Source organism: Rhinolophus sinicus, chromosome 12 (assembly GCF_057876585.1).
Source record: "Rhinolophus sinicus isolate RSI-liver-muscle chromosome 12, RSI-T2T, whole genome shotgun sequence".
NCBI lineage: Eukaryota > Metazoa > Chordata > Mammalia > Chiroptera > Rhinolophidae > Rhinolophus > Rhinolophus sinicus.
The window spans coordinates 44,437,222-44,449,871 of NC_142512.1; the positions used below are offsets into that span (position 1 = coordinate 44,437,222).

Here is a 12,650-nt window from a genome sequence, read left to right on the forward strand (position 1 = left end):
TTTGATTCTTGGGTCATTAGATAAAAATCAGTAAAATAGCTTAGTAACATTTTATTGAAATACTTATTTGCTTCTGGTATCTAAAAATAGAATAAATTTTATGTGATTGGGCTTGAATAAAATTTTATTGCTTAGAAGTCTTCCCTTTTTCTTGCAGTTTAAGGTATTATTGATTACTGAAAATAACGCATAACCAAATCTGATGGCTATCAAGTGGTGTGCCTCATTTTACCACACTCTTTGTAAGAAATAGCAAGAAAAGTTCATTTTCCTTGTAGAGGTTAGCTGGATTGCCTGAGGTTTTGGAGATACCATGTTTCCACGAAAATAAAACCTAACCTAACTGGAAAATAAGCCCTAGCATGATTTTTCAGGATGACATCCCCAGAACATAAGCCCTAATGCGTCTTTCGAAGCAAACCTTAATGTAAGACTTGGTCTTATTTTCAGGGAAACACGGTACCACTTTTCTATCCCATTTGCCTGCCCAGTTTGATCTTCAACTTAAATAGGGAACCTTTATTAAAAGATAAATATGTTTAGTAACAAAGTCAATAACACATCAGACACCACAGAGGTGATACAGGGAAGCAGTAATAAGAGGTATACTTGGTTAATTACATGTATGAACTGTTCAGTTTTAACTTTACAGTGTTTGAAGTATATGTATCCTGTCAAATAGTTTTGTTGAAGAGACTGTCGAGGGCCTAAGAATTTAGAAATTGAGAATGCATTTTTAAATTTCTGAATGAAAGAAATCTGTGTTCTGAAAGAGGATGTTGTGAAAATTTTTCTGTGGCCTATTTTCTGCCAATTGAAGCAGATAAGAATTTTCTGATTTAACATGGAATGAAATTACTTTGAAAGTTAAAGTAAAAAATCTTAGATAGTTTACAAGTTATCTTTCCTTTCCTCATTATATTTTGTTATGAATAAATAAAAAGAAAGTTAAATGGAGAAAGGTTAGCTGACCATAAGGAAATATCTTCCAGAGAGTGGTTCTTAACAAAATGCATTAATTTAATCTGGCCATTAGTGCTACACTTAACTAATTTAGCTATTCCCATGCATTTAAACCTCCAAGTGCCTATATTCCTTGCATTCATATTACCAGCCAACTAAATAAGTAGAGCTAGAGTAGTCATTCTGTTTTCTTTCTGACATTCTAATATTTTGTCCGTTGTCTCTGCTATAGTCAAGGTAGTTTGCTTTGTTATTCTTCTGTGCTTTTTACTTCATTGTTCAACAGATAATTTGTTTAGGGCCTACAGTATGTCAGGCACTGCTCTAGACACAATTAAAAGAGTAGTGGAAAAGACAATTATTTTAAGGCCCCTGACTTCAAGGTATTTATAGTCTAGTTAGGAGAGAGACTGATAATAAATGTATAACCAATAAATAAATACTTCTATTTTAGAGAGTGACCAGTACTATGAAGGTAATAAAGTAGGAAATGGGATAGAGACTGGGGTGGAGGTAGGATTTCTTTCTATGGAATGGTCAAAGAGAGTCAGAGGTGATATTTGGACTAAAGTGTCAATAACGAAAAGAAGCCATCCGTGGGAAGATCTGGGATCAGAGCCTTCCAGGCAGAGGGAACACCCAGTACAAAAGTCCGGAAGCAGAAAGCAGCATTGGCATGTTCAAGGCATTGAAAGAAAGCAAGTGTGGCTTCAGCAGAATAAGTCAGAGGGGAGGGTTCTAGAAAATAGTTGAAGAGGTAGGCATACACCAGTTTTTAGGGTCCTGGTAAGGAGCCTGCTCTGTAGAATTAGGCTGAAATGGGAAGTAATATGATCTGATTTACCTTTTGATTAGATCTTGTTGGCAAGTATACAGAGAATGGACTATGAGGGACTAGTGTGTCCTGTGTTTGTTAACCTTGTACAAGTTTTCCTGATCTTTAAATAGATCTTTAACCTCTAACAAGTTAAAAAGTGGTGGAAAAAACAATCTTTTTTTGTTTGTTTTATCTTGTAAAATATGTAATGAAGGTTAACTTTTTTCTATCATTATAATAACCTTTGTACTCTTTAGCATATTTATTTTAGTCCTTCACACAGGTATATATGAAGACCCATTTGCAGAAATAGGTTCATTCCATTTCCAAATACTTTGACTTATTTTCGGTCTTCAGTGAATGAGAATGGGGAAGGGCCTGCTCAAGAACGAAGACATATAATTTGGAGCTTGAAAACTAATTTTTAAATAAATAAATATATTTTAAAATTAACATACATATATGCACATATTTAAATAAATGTATTTTAAATAAATAGATATATACACAATATTTAAATAAATATATATTTTTAAAATAAATATGTATATATATGCACACATACACACATATACATACATACCTCACTCTATTCAATATAAAACATGTTAATGCAGTGAAAGTGGTTACAAGAGAAGCAGGCTCTGTGGTCGTACACCTTCAGTTTGTAATCCAGCTCTGAGAAAGTCACTTCACTACTGTGTGGTTCTGTTTTTTTATCTGTAAAATGGGGATAAAAATACATCCTACCTCACGAGTAGTCACGCCTACCTATTGATGATAATCTCATTGTTTAATGCTTGTTTAAAACTGTTTGGCAAATATTAAGTCCTCAGAATGTGTTAGCTGTTATTGTTAATAAAATTTGTTCAAATTTGGTGTGAAGTTATTAAAATTATTTTTAACATCAGATACCAATTTGAAACTTTAAAACTTTACATGTTTTAAAGTCAGACTTTTTAATGAGTGATAGTAATAATGATTATAATTCTTATTTGAATGCCTACTGTAACATACACATATTAGCTCATGTATTCTTCACCCGTGTCTCCATATTACAGATGAGTAAATTAAGTCTTAGAGAGGTAAAATGTCTTGCCCAGAATAATGTAACTAGGAAACTATCAGAGCCAAGGTTAATACCCAGGCCCTTAAACTCCAAATGTGTCCAATTTGTCCAAAATTGAGGATTAGAGAAGTTAGCTAACTCATCCAAGGCTTCTGATATATCAACTAAAACCTTTTAATTCCAAGTAGTAGAAGATACAGCTAAATGGTTCAAGCAATAAAGGGAAATTAGAAGTCGTAGAGGTTGGGCAAGCCTCAAGGTCAACTTGGCTTAGTTGGACATTGCTGTGCATTAAGGAAGACGTAGAAGAGAGTGTAAAGACAACATACCGTCACCCCAGTTATTTATGGGAATGGGATTGCCACAGTTCTCTAGATTCTTATTCACTGCTCTTTCCAAGATGTTTTTGTCCATAATATCATAAAGCCCTTCAGCATACTTCTTAAAATATAGATAATTAGGAATGCCAATAGTTCATCCATTCAACACTTACTGAATTTATACTGTTTGGCTATTATGTGCACTGTAAGTTTTGTAAAAGTTACATTTCGAGTATTCACACTATTGGTAGGGGTATAACTTGGTGCAATAATGTACATAATCCTTGACACACACAGTGATTTTGTTGCCGAGAGTTTATTTTATAAATAAATTTGAACAAGTTTGAAATATATGTGTATATATAAAGAGGGGTGCCAAAAAAAAGTATGCACATTTTAAGAAAGGAAAAAACTATTAAAATTGTAATACTCAATATATAATGATAACAAAAGATGAGTACAAGTCACGTTTGACTTCTGCAATTTCAAGAGGTGCTCGAAGTGGTTACCATCAGCATCCAGACACTTCTGATTATGGCGAACTGCTGCTTGAGCAACATTGAACAAAGTCTCCATTTGTGTACATTTTTTTGGGGGGAGCACCCCGGTATATAGTATTGTTTATATAGTAAAAATGAAAATCTATTTATCAGTAATAGTAATCCCTTTGTATTTTAAAATAATGTACACATACAAACACACATGCATACATTTGGTAGTGGTGTGGAGATACAGTAACTTTAACTCAAAAGTGGGAGAAGGATAATTAATTTTGTTGTCTACCTTTGTATAGTGTTTGTATTTTTTACCACATTAAAATCCAAAATCTCATGAGGCAATATAACAAAATAGACCCTGACTGCCATTTCTTTATTGTGTAAACTTGTGCAAATTTGCTATAAATCTCTGCATTTTAGTTTCCTTGTTTCTAAAATGAGGGTAATAATAATATATACCTTATAAGATTATTAAGAGAAGTGGATGAGTTGGTACGTATAAGCTCATAAGAGTGTCTGACACAGAGTAAGTAGTCAATAAGTGTTAGTTGCAATTATAATTTTAGAAGGGATTTGTGTGACTTTTAGCTGTGTCAAATGTGAGTTCTGAGCCTTTGGAAAATGACCTTTCAGTATTTTTTTTTAACTGCCTTAAGTATCTCCCTCTACTTTTCTGAGTAACCTTCAAATGCTGATGTCACATGTATTATTATCTAGTCTTTAGGAAGAAAGTTTTGGTACTTTTCTGAGGAGTAACCTTCAAATGCTGATGTCCCATGGATTATTATCTAGTCTTTGGGAAAAAAGTTTTGGCCTGATTTAAGAAATATTTACCAATAGATTGGAATGACCATGTGGAAGCCAATTTAGATAGTAAATTAGTCACAATAACCAATCTAATCATGCTGCAGCCTAGTTATTTTAGATGCTAGCTATAGCCAAAATATTATTTTCATCATGGATAAAATGGAATAATTGCCTTGTTTCTGAGACATCCTAGGAAAATCATGTAAAGCTATTTTGACATTTAAAAAAAGCCTATACATTATGTTAGTCTACATAGTCTGATATATTTTAGTGTACTTATGGTATGTTCCTCACATAAGAATAATTATCTTGTAATTTTTGGAGACAGTAGAATTCATGATATACTTTAGTGAATATTATTAGAAAAAAATACACAGGATCGCTGTGAAGATTAAATAAGATTTTTCAAACATGGAACCTAGCATGTAATAAATATTGGATGAATGTTACTTTCCATCTCATTTTATCTTGCATAAAATGGAAACATAGTCTTGAGAAAATTATTGAAAAACTACTTTGAAAATATAAAGATCCTAGAGACTGTCAGTCCACATAGTCTGGTTTATTTCAGTGTGCTCATGATATTGTAGTATGAGTAAATATCTTGCATTTTTAGAAAAAATATTAGAATTCAAGATGTATTAGAGTGAATTTTATTAAATAAAAACACATAGTAAACGTGTGGTAGTCTAAGCTCCCATCAGTCCTAAGTCAGATATTTCCATTTTACTTTCCGTAAGGATAAAGTATCTTACAATTTTTTTTTTAAGGCTAAACGAGCAAATGTATATGAAGACTTTTCAGCTCTTTGGAATAATAGTACTAATTAAACTAGATCTGGACCTCATTCCTGTACTGTTTCTAAGATTATGCTGTGGTAAACTCCAAGGTTGACTCACTGGTAGGAGGGGCTCCAAGCTGGCCCTGCAGTCTTCCAAACCAAAAGTAGAGAACATTATAATATTTAATTCAATTTAGATAATTTCAGTTATCATGAGTCAATAGTGTTAAAGAAAACTAGAGCCAGACTGTAATTAAAGTGGTAAAAGAGGGATTTTACTCAGGAACTATTAGGGAAAAAGAGACCTCAGTATAGAACTGGTCTCAATTCTGAATATAGTAAAGACAGCTAAGGATTTATCGCCACGGGGACAGGTGGGGAGGGCAGCAGTGGATGGAAAATTACTAAGAAGAGATATCAAGGGTAGGGGGATTGTTGCTAAACGAATTGAATAGAATTCTTGCTGAAGGAAGGCCAGGGCAATCAGATATCAAGAAGTCTCGCTAAACTGACTTAGCAGGATTGTTGCTACAGCTAGGCTAGCTGCAGAGGATAAGGCCCAAGGATGAAGCATAATGGAAAAGAGGGCTAGAAGGAGCCTGACAAATGTCAACATATATCATCAAATAAAGAATCCTTTCGTGATGTTTACACACACTGGATTTAGATAGTGCCATACTGGTCAAGAGTCCAGGCTTTCCGGTAGGTGAAAGAACCATGTTAAAATTTCACACTCATCCGTTTGTAAGCCATGTGTCTGAACAGATTAACTCTTTTTGACCTTTTGTTCTTTATATGTAAGGAAGAATATAGGGCTGAGAGGAATACAGAAATGTTTGTAGAGAGTCTCCGTATGTGCCTAGCACTTACTATATCAAACATATCATTTCACAGTTAATTTCTTTTTAAATATCATTATCCTTACCACCATTAAGCTCTATAATATTTAATACTATACCCTGGATATGATCTCAACATTTAAAAACTAAAAGAAAATACACATTTACTTGTCATAAAATTACATAGGCTAACATATTTTGCTTTAGATGAAATTATGTCACCTTACTGTGATCAACTCATTTATTTGAAACCCCAGTTAATAATTATTTCTTTGTTTAATAAATAAAATTTTTGATAGATAAAATCTTTCAAATTGAAAATCTATATGGGGAAAATAATAAAACGAATCCTAACAGGTGAAAAAGTTAGCAATCACTTGGTTAATAATCTCTGATATTCTGTGGGGGAAGAAGAAATTTTTATCTACCCTTCTAGGTTCATTTGGCTGGTCTAATTAAATCTACATGAGACAGGTAAACAAGAGAAAATAACCAGATTTAATTACATACTTATGTATGGGAACCCCACATATATGAGTCAGAGATCCCACATACATGAGAGGTTTAGAGACAGAAAGGTAAAATGGGGTATATATGGCATCCTGAGCCTGAGGTAAGAGTTTTGGAGCTTCAGAGGGGAGGAAGATCATTCACAGGGCGATAAGAGCAGATGTTCAGTAATTAGAAGTTTGTCCTGCCCTATAGATAGGTCATAAAAAGCTATTTCTGGTAGTAACTCATTATGGGCAAGGCCCCCAATTTAGATTCTTCTAGGTAGTTAAGGGAGGGGCAGAAGTTTCTTCTGAACCCACAGGGTCTCAGTTGCCTTCCACTTAAAATAATCCACATGCCAAAGTGGCACATTTTTGGGAGGCCTGTTCTGGACCCCTAATCCCTTTTAGCTAGTATGTGGTGGTTCTAAGAGTCAGGTATTACTTTTAAACATGGTAAATACCATGAAGGTTACATAAAAAAATCCTTCTTTGTCCTTGCTTCCTCTTTGACCTTTCCCGGAAAACTCACCATGATTTTTATGCCACAGTTCCTAGAAAGTTTATTTTTAGACCCTGTCTACCCTACTTGCTTATCTGCCCACCTGCTATGGAATGTGAGCAGTTCACAGTGTGTCAGATGTTGAATGTAAAGACTAAATATTGGTCATCAGAAATACTTCTCACTCACAAAGCATCATGAAAGGCAAATAAGTAAGTATCCATGATTCAGGAGAAATCCTCTGAGTGACTCTCTAAACAGGAAGTAAATTACAGTATGGGATTATATAATGCTTAGCACTGAATATATATTCTTGTTACGATAATAGAACTTATTATAATGTAAAACCGTATTTTTTCCTCTCTATAGAAAATTATGTGCCCAAATTAATTGACATATTCAGCCCATAAAAGTAATAAATATGTGGCATGACAAATACTCCCTAGCTGGTGAACATTTTAAACACCAGAGGGCAGAGTGTTCCAAAGGACATTTTTATTTTAAACACATCATTTCATTGTCATTAATTCTTTCATGTCATTGGCTGCATTTGAAAAAGGAAAAGAAATAGGGCCATTTTGGAATCATCTCAGCATATGAATGACCTCTCTCGTTTAGACAACGTAATGAGTAGTGTTCTGGTATGTACCGGAGTTGGTTGGTTAGCTACGTTTTCCCTCCTTTTCAATGAAAGTGTATAATTCTGGCTTCTGAAAGTGATTATTTTACAAAATTAAGTTCTATATACATCTGTATCATTTAGTGAACTTCATAAATTCAGATTCGTTTAATGATTTAAGTGAGAGAAGGGAGATTTGATGTGTACATTTTGTAGCTCAAATGCCCTTTTATGTTAGCAATACAGACATTCTTGAAGCACCACTTGCCAGCTAAATGATCTTTTTCAAATGTTGAGATCATAAATTAGAGGTGGCGTCACACATTTGGGGAAATTTTATTCAGGGGTTAGGTGGTAAAGTCAACATGTCAAGTAAAAACTATATGTAATGAAAGTTATCCTCAGAAATCCCTTAAATATCATTCATTAAACAGAAATACTACTTCTCAGTTTGTCCAACCCTCCCAGTTTATCCTAGTCTTTTATTGACCACAAGATGAATTCCTATTTAAGAATATATATTTTTTTCTCTTCTCTATTAGTCATTATTGTTGCAAATTGAAGTCCTGATTTGGAGCAGTAACAATTCCTAGGAAAGGAAAAATCCCACATTAGAAATCTGGCCAAAGCTTGAATTGACACTTTCTTACTTCTGTGAGAACAGTGATTTCATATATTCACTTCCTCCTTAGTATTACCCTACCTTTAAGCATTGTAGAGGTTAGCACTGATAATTACTCCTTAGAGAAAGCTTATAAAGGGGAAAGATTGGAAAAAGAATGAAAATAAAAATAATATAAAACTCTTAAGTTTTAGAATGCTTTACCTAAGTTAATCGTAAGTCAGTTAAAATTTAGTGGCCATGGGAATACGTTAGCCCCTTAAATCTCTCTCTTCCCACATCTTAAGTTCAACCCAACTTTTCAAAAACAAAAACAAAACAAAACCTATATACTTTGTATTTTAAAGTACCTTAGCCATGTGTCATCCCAGTCAGCTTGTATAGAGCGTAAGCAGCAGGAAAATGTAAGCCAGTGAAAAAAAATGTCCAAGTTTGTATTTTGTACAAAATTCTTCTAGAATCCATCTAATGCATGGATCATCTGAACTTGACCTGGAAAAGAGGTGAACTTGCCCTCTTTTTTTTAAGGGATTGAGTTACTGGTATTCTGAAAGTCACAACTAAAGAGAATTTCCCTCAGAAATAACCACTGGAGCAAGACAATATTTGATTTAAAAAGTTTACTAGATAGAAGAGATTACACTATCAAGGAAATAGAGAACTGAGTTGTGCTGTCCATGGAATTATCGTATCTAACATAAATGCTTATTTTTAGGTTTGCCCGACAGTTTTCTAGTTAGATGAAATAAAAAGATCATTTGAAACAAATTTCACACTTTGCATGGCTTTAGAAATTGCTTATACTTCTTTGTCTCCTAGTTTTCATTTTTTAGACATTTATAAGTCATGGTGAAGTAGAATTACTTTTACATGATTGTGTTAAATAGGTCTTTAACACTAGTCCGTAGCATCTGTTTACTACAATTCGAACATGAAGTAGCTCCTTGCAACAAATACGTGCAGTGTGATGAGTCCAAATATTCAATCAAACATAAAAAGTAGCTTGAAAAAATATTTACTCTTTCCAGCCATGTTTCATCTGTTGAGTTATGTTGAAATTCATTTCCCCTTTTAATCTTTGCTATTTTTGCTTATGTAGGTATTTTTAAATAACATAAAATTTTAGAAATTCAAGCCTTTACATTATTTTATTTTATTTCCACAATTGCCTTAGAAAGTAGAAAATATGTTATTACCCATAGTTTACTGATGATGAATTTGAGGGTTGGAATTAAGTGATTTACCTAGGGTTATATCTAGTAAGCAAGTGAGCCATTATTACAAATACAATCAGAAGACTAGTTGAGTGCATATTCTTCCTATGACATTGCAGTCCTTTTTATTCACATTTATAGAGGTTATCATGTATGGAGATTAATATATCATAAACCTATGACTAACAAATACATAATTATGCCAGAATTATTATTATAGTGATAGTGCTATCCCATAAGAGAACAATGTGATAAATTTACCTAATTGTTTTGCTTTACTTTGTATCGGAGTATTGTATTAAACACGTGGTTAGAGGAAAGAAACATACATTGATATGATACTGGACACTTTTCATGTAGAACTGTGCTGTCTAAATAGATAAATAGCACCAGTGGTATTCATCATGCTTCAGAAGCCTATTGAAAAATTTTTTTCTGTACAAGACAGTTCAGAGTCATGTCTAGGATACTGCAGAGAGAGTACCACTACCACTGCTAAATCCATGCATTGACACTTTCCCTAGCTTTCTTTTCTCCCATGATTCTTTTTTGAAGCTATCCTGCTGTCCACTGGAAGGGATGGTACTCTTCTAGATTCCTGGGAGGTTAGGAGAAACTATGACAATGTCAGAAAGGTTCTCCAAGCCCAGTGGGGAAGGGCCTCCAGAAGCTTAGGATGGAAAGGTAACTCTGGATCACCAGTGAATAACACAAGGTATGAGTATTGATCATGAGTGAAGGCTATGCGCATTTTCAGGGAAGTTACTGTCTTCAACCTGTCTGCATCTAGAAGGAATACAAGAGGTATTCTCTTTGAAGTGGACACCATTGCTACTATATTAGTCAATCATTGATGGTTCTGCATGCAGTTTTGGTATCTGATGCTACCATCTGAATGAAAGGCATTTAATCAGGTGTTTAATATCTCTAAGTATTTAAAAATAAATTTTTTGCTATCTTACATTCTAGACAGTTCCTTACTTATCACTGTCTAATTTTACCATTTAACCCAATAAATTATGACAATAATGCAGGCACATAATAGCTTGCTAAAGTATTATTAATCTTTTTAGTTACCTTAGTATGCAGGGTTTTTGTTAGTGACTACTCAGTTACCGTATTTTGCAATCTGTGTTCATTCACACAGCTCTGACTTAGGAATTTGGAAGAGAAAAATCTGGGGAGGAATCAGTAAGAGAGAAGTTTATAGCTTTAAGGCATGAGGAGCTTACAGTTTTTTAATATAAATCGCTCCCAGAATCCTCGTCACAGCTCCTTATATGGTGCTGCTTCCCCCACCCCTTCTCGGTTGCTATGACAACAGCAGCACTGCACCATTCATCAGCTCTGGACCTGGGCTGCATTGCTAGCCTTCCGTGTAACTCCTGAATATTAAGAACATCCGTGAATCATTCACTATGTTAACGCTGCGCCATTGGAAACCTCAGAACCAGTTCTTCCAGCAATTTGCTCTAACAGAAGGGTAAACTAAACTGCGCCACAGAGAAAAATTATATAAAAATATTTCTTTTCCTGAGGGATTCATACAGTCTATATTTGCTGCAGTATTCTGAAAGGATAAATAAGCTTATCTCAGGCAATCTAAGGAAAAGAACTCGTCCATGTAATCTGACTTGAAATCATTAGCTGTTCAAAACAAATACCACATTGCATCTCTGGAGACAAAACGAAGCAGGTGATGTTGTTAGGGGTTCTAAGCTCCTTTGGGAGCATCACGTGTGCTTTGGGACCATAATCAGCATTTGCTGTAAGAAGTATCACCTGTAACGTACAGTAAGTTCTGGGCAGTGTGAAGAGACCGCTGAAGAAGATAAAGTGTGGATCATCACTGATGTGTCAGATCTGATAACAACAGGATCAGTGAGTAAGAAGCCTTTCAGGTTTTCAGGAGAAAATACTATATAATATTGACTGATGTGGAAGAAAAACTAAAGCCTGTGAGTATGATGAGTAGAGTATTTGTGTGTTACATGGATTTCTGAGCTATAAGGCCTACTTTGAGCTTTGTAGAAAAAGAAATGAAACCTAAGAGAATTTGACAGTTTTCAGGGAAGCCATTAAAGAATGTCTTTAGGCACATTTATTTAATTTTTAATTGTGTATTCTTTTACTTTATATGTGTGTGTGTGTATATATATATATATATATATATATATATATATACATATATGTATGAATCTTTTAAAATAGTTTCATGTTTTTAAAAATATTTCAATGTGAAGAAAGCTGTCAACTCAGTTTTTTAATATAAATGTGAAGGTCAGATTGCTTTTTTTGTTAGACTGTGATTCCAGAATAGATTTCTGCTTCCTACTGCAATATCCTTATAAGTAAAGTACATTTAAAAAAAAAAAAATTGTATGGAAACCTAGAATTTTGTAAGCATGCTTTTTTAATACATCACATCTTTATTTCATTAACTGGAGTCCTTACAAGTGAGTGTTCTTGCATAATTTTAATAGATTTTTTTAACTTGACATTATTTGCTAGTTATGTTGATTTATATTGTGTTTTCCCAGTTGAGAAAGATAAATTAGAAATCCTTTCTTGTATTTTTAGATCATTTAGTAATTATCAATTTAAGATAAACAATTTGTAGAATTTTCTCAAAAGACTTGTGTCCATTTTCTGGCTTTTAATTTCTCTTTTTCAGTTCTGCAGCTAACCATGGTAACTTAGAAATGTACTAAAAGTAGGAACTTAGTTTTTCAAAATTAGAATATTGGACTGATCTTCAGCCACCTCACAAAAGAAAAAGGCATTTCATCTGGGCTCATTCTTTCAGTTATTTATCTTACTGAATTGTCCTTACATGCATTTTTTTCAGAGAAGATATACTTTCGGGGCATAACTGGTTCCTTTAATTTACAAAATTGGGGAGGAGATTTTGTTATCATTGCATTTTGACTTATATTCCTTCTGTTCTTGAGATTTTTGCTTATTGATGTATACATGTGACTTTGCCCAATATCTGAAGTACTAATCACTTATACTTTCCGTTATCTGCTATTAATGAAAAGATTTTACTTTTATTTGAAAGCATGTAATAGATTAAATAAATTGAACATTCACATTTTAACCATTGCCA

At 33.7% G+C, this 12,650-nt stretch overlaps 1 protein-coding gene across 13 annotated transcripts in view; it reads left to right on the forward strand.

Moving 5' to 3' along the window:
- The window catches only part of TANC2 (tetratricopeptide repeat, ankyrin repeat and coiled-coil containing 2), a 341,550-nt gene that overhangs the window by 158,674 nt on the left and 170,226 nt on the right, over positions 1-12,650 (forward strand). For 2 of the 13 annotated variants that reach the window (XM_074320180.2, XM_074320181.2), the window contains exon 1: positions 10,961-11,499. The exons of the other annotated variants lie outside the window; for them this stretch is intronic. The gene's annotated coding sequence lies outside the window, so the exon portion shown is untranslated. Of the gene's footprint in view, positions 1-10,960; positions 11,500-12,650 lie in introns of those variants that run through there. 13 annotated transcript variants of the gene reach the window in all.